Here is a 5,000-nt window from a genome sequence, read left to right as displayed (position 1 = left end):
GAAAGGGAGAGAGGGAGAGGGAGGTGAGAAAAGGAGAGAGAGAGAGAAGGGGAGAGAGAGAAAGGGAGAGAGGGAGAGGGAGGTGAGAAAAGGAGAGAGAGAAGGAGAGAGAGAGAGAAAGGGAGAGAGGGAGAGGGAGGTGAGAAAAGGAGAGAGAGAGAGAAGGAGAGAGAGAGAAAGGGAGAGAGGGAGAGGGAGGTGAGAAAAGGAGAGAGAGAGAAGGAGAGAGAGAGAAAGGGAGAGAGGGAGAGGGAGGTGAGAAAAGGAGAGAGAGAGAGAAGGAGAGAGAGAGAAAGGGAGAGAGGGAGAGGGAGGTGAGAAAAGGAGAGAGAGAGAAGGAGAGAGAGAGAAAGGGAGAGAGGGAGAGGGAGGTGAGAAAAGGAGAGAGAGAGAGAAGGAGAGAGAGAGAAAGGGAGAGAGGGAGAGGGAGGTGAGAAAAGGAGAGAGAGAGAAGGAGAGAGAGAGAAAGGGAGAGAGGGAGAAGGAGGTGAGAAAAGGAGAGAGAGAGAAGGAGAGAGAGAGAAAGGGAGAGAGGGAGAGGGAGGTGAGAAAAGGAGAGAGAGAGAAGGAGAGAGAGGGAAAGGGAGAGAGGGAGAGGGAGGTGAGAAAAGGAGAGAGAGAGAAGGAGAGAGAGAGAAAGGGAGAGAGGGAGAGGGAGGTGAGAAAAGGAGAGAGAGAGAAGGAGAGAGAGAGAAAGGGAGAGAGGGAGAGGGAGGTGAGAAAAGGAGAGAGAGAGAGAAAGGAGAGAGAGAGACAGAGAGAGAGACAGAGAGAGAGACAGAGAGACAGAGAGGGAGGTGCGGGAATATAGAGAAAGAACGAAGGAACATATTTTCATGTTACGACAGGAGTGGAACTTCTTCTTCTTCTTCTTTGTTCGTGGGCTGCAACCCTCACGTTCACTCGTACATTACACGAGTGGGCCTTTACGTGTATGACCGTTTTCACCCCGCCATGTTGGCAGCCATACTCCGTTTTCGGGGGTTTGTATGCTGGGTATGTTCTTGTTTCCATAACCCACCGAACGATGGCATGGATTACAGGAGCCTTAACGTACTTATTTGATCTTCTGCTTGCATATGCACACGAAGGGGGTTCAGACACAAGCAGGTCTGCACATATGTTGATAGATCGGAAAAATCCCCACCCTTTACCCACCAGGCACCATTACCGAGATTCAAACCCGGGACTCTCAGATTGAAAGTCCAACGCTTTAACCACTCTGTTATCGCACCCGTCGAGAAGTGGAACAAACCTAAACATCGTACCCTCTTGGAAAAAAAACGATACAAGAAATCAAACTATTCATAGAAGCAGACACTCAAAGTCATTCCAATATTTATAATGCATGACATGAAATTTAAGTGAGTCAGGCAGTGAAAATGACGAACATTTTTATGCACTTTCCATGTAAACTTTTAAAATGCAACCACCTACACTTGTTAGTAATACATAGGTGCCGTTTTGAAATGCAGCCACCGACACGTGTCAGCAATAGATTGGTACCGTTTTGAAAAGCAACCACATACTCCTGTCAGTAATATATAGGTGCCGTTTTGTAATGCAACCACCTTCATTTTGAAGTGATAGGTTGGTGTCGTTTTGAAACGCAACCACCTACATTGTCCTTAGTAAACAGGTGGCGTTTTGAAACGCAACCACCTACATTGTCCTTAGTAAACAGGTGCCGTTTTGAAACGCAACCACCTACATTGTCCTTAGTAAACAGGTGGCGTTTTGAAACGCAACCACCTACATTGTCCTTAGTAAACAGGTGTCGTTTTGAAACGCAACCACCTACATTGTCCTTAGTAAACAGGTGTCGTTTTGAAACGCAACCACCTACATTGTCCTTAGTAAACAGGTGTCGTTTTGAAACGCAACCACCTACATTGTCCTTAGTAAACAGGTGCCGTTTTGAAACGCAACCACCTACATTGTCCTTAGTAAACAGGTGCCGTTTTGAAACGCAACCACCTACATTGTCCTTAGTAAACAGGTGCCGTTTTGTAACGCAACCACGTACTCTTGACAGTAATAGATAGGTGCCTTTTTGAAACGCAACCACCTACTCCTGTCAGTAATAGATAGGTGCCATTTTGTAACGCAACCACCTACTCCTGTCAGTAATAGAAAGTGCCATTTTGTAACGCAACCACCTGCATTTTGAAGTGATAGATAGGTGCCGTTTTGTGATGCAACCACCTACATTTTGAAGTGATAGATATGTGTCGTTTTGCAACGCAACCACCTATATTTTGAAGTGATATATAGGCGTCGTTTTGTAACGCAACCACGTACTCTTGTCAGTAATAGATAGGTGCAGCTGTGAAATGCTGCCACCTACACTTGTCAGTAATAGATAGGTGCCGTTTGTAAATGAAACCGCCTACACCTGTCAGTAATAGATAGGTACCATTTTGTACTGCAACCACACACACTTGTCAGTATAGATAGGTACCATTTTGTACTGCAAACACATACACTTGTCAGCAATACATAGGCGCCGTTTTGAAACGCAGCCTCACACACCTGTCAGCAACAGAGAGATGCTGTGACCGACAATCTCCATAACAGACAACAAGACACAGACCCCCCACAAGTTATCGATCCGAACCCTTCCCCGCTCAACCCCTTCCTCCCACCCACAGCGATTTCCGACCGTCCCAGGCCCATGGATTATTTATCTGACACCCTATCTACCGGCCCAGTTGACTCACTGCACGGGTGATTGATCATCCCGCCTCACAATGACTGGCGAAGCGGGAGTGGGGATTTCCTTACAGCAGCAGCAACTCCCTGGCCTCTCTCTCTCTCTCTCTCTCTCCTCCGGGAGCCACCTGGCCGGCTGGTCAGACCAAGAGAACAGCAATCTGGTGAACCTGTGGAGGTTCCGGTGTGCACGTCAGTGGCTTTCCTTTCTGGTCTCACCCCTGTCCTCTGAACGTTTCCTGTGATGATCTGGATACTCTGGCTTTTGCCAGTGAACGATTCGCAACGCAGCGCTGCGGAAACGTAAACACCCACGCCACACGACTATATAGCATGACATTGCATAGCGCAGCATGGCATGGCATAGCATAGCATAGCACAGCATGGTTGAGCATAGCATAGCATGGCATGGCATGGCAGAGCCTAGCATAGCATAGCATGGCATGGCATGGCATGGCATAGCATAGCATAGCATAGCATAGCATAGCATAGCACAACATAGCATAGCATAGCATAGCATAGCATAGCATAGCATGGCATGGCATGGCATGGCATGGCATGGCATAGCATAGCATAGCATGGTCTGTCATGGCATGACGTAAGATTCAGAGCATTTCTTCACCTTCTTCTGTATTCGTGGGCTGTTACTCCCAAGTCTACTCCTATGCACGAGTGTGACGTTTTCGTTCATGACCGTGTTTTACTCCCCACCCCCACCCCCCGACCCACACGCCACGTATGCAACCATAGTCCGTTTTCGGAAGACGACATATTTTATAGTGGATATGTTCTTGTATTTTCTTGTTCCCCTATTATCCACCGACTGCTGACTTCGATTTCACTTTCTGCATGCGTACACACACGAAGGGGGTTGAGGCACTAGCAGAATCGTACCTCTGCAGACATTTCAGGACGGGGAAAAACGTTCCCCACCTTTAATTTAAATTCGGATGAGACGATAAACCGAGGTCCCGTGTGCAGCATGCACTTAGCGCACGTAAAAGAACCCACGGCAACAAAAGGGTTGTTCCTGGCAAAATTCTATAGACTGAAAAATCCACTTCGATAGGAAAAAACAAATAAAACTGCACGCAGGAAAAAAATACCAAAAAATGGGTGGCGCTGTAGTGTAGCGACGCGCTCTCCCTGGGGAGAGCAGCCCGAATTTCACACAGAGAAATCTGTTGTGATGAAAAGAAATACAAATACAAATACAAATAATTTACACAACAACCGCGGCGACCTGGGATTTGAATCCAGGACCCTGAGACTGACAGTACAAAAGCTATAATCACTTGGATGTTGTGCCCGTCTGTTCTAGGGTAATAGGTCATGTTTATGGGTTTCAGAAATTGTTCCACTTCACCTTCCGCTAAAAAGAAAGGGCCACGTCAGCACGACTTTTAGTTCACAGATGTGTTTAGTTCTTGATTGTGAAGAGATGTGAAGGGAGGAGGGGAAATGTGTCAAATCTTATTTCGTTTCAATCACTTATCTACCGCATATCTTCCATTTCACTGTGTTTTGATGCGTTTGCTTATTTATTCATTTATTTATCATTATGTAATTATTTCATTCCATTTTTTTTTTCACAACTTGCTTTTTGTACATACCTATGATTGACTCTCGATGCTTCCGTTTTATTATGTTTCAATGCGTTTATTTATTCGTTTGATTATTACCATAAAATCATTTCCTTCTTGTTTTTACAACTGGTTTTATATATATATATATATATATATATATATATATATATATATATATATATATATATATATATACACACACCTATGATAGACACTCGATGCTTCCATTCTGTTATGTTTTAATGCGTCCACTAATTCATGTGATTATTATTATACAATTATTTCCTTCTTCTTGTTTCAACAACTTGCTTTATACATACCTATGATAGGCTGTTTGAGGCCTGACCAGCTCGTTGAGTCATTAAAGGGAGTGATGGCCCAGAGGTAACGCGTCCGCCTAGGAAGTGAGAGAATCTGAGCGCGCTGGTTCGAATCACGGCTCAGCCGCCGATATTTTCTCCCCCTCCACTCGACCTTGAGTGGTGGTCTGGACGCTAGTCATTCGGATGAGATGATAAATAGAGGTTCTGTGGGCAGCATGCACTTAGCGCACGTAAAAGAACCCACGGCAACAAAAGGGTTATCCCTGGCAAAATTCTGTAGAAAAATCCACTTCGATTGGAAAAATAAATAAAACTGCACACAGGAAAAAAGCAACAACAACAAAATATGGGTGGCGTTGTAGTGTAGCGACACGCTCTC

At 45.3% G+C, this 5,000-nt stretch overlaps 1 long non-coding RNA gene across 1 annotated transcript in view; it reads left to right on the top strand.

Annotated features, from left to right (window-relative positions):
* LOC143294912 (uncharacterized) overlaps positions 1–5,000 on the top strand; it is a 225,468-nt gene that overhangs the window by 127,174 nt on the left and 93,294 nt on the right. The gene's annotated exons all lie outside the window — the stretch shown is intronic.

This window comes from Babylonia areolata, chromosome 20 (assembly GCF_041734735.1).
Source record: "Babylonia areolata isolate BAREFJ2019XMU chromosome 20, ASM4173473v1, whole genome shotgun sequence".
In the NCBI taxonomy this organism is placed as follows: Eukaryota; Metazoa; Mollusca; class Gastropoda; order Neogastropoda; family Buccinidae; genus Babylonia; species Babylonia areolata.
The sequence above is the reverse complement of the archived record's forward strand: the minus strand, read 5'-3'. Positions and strand labels throughout refer to the sequence as shown.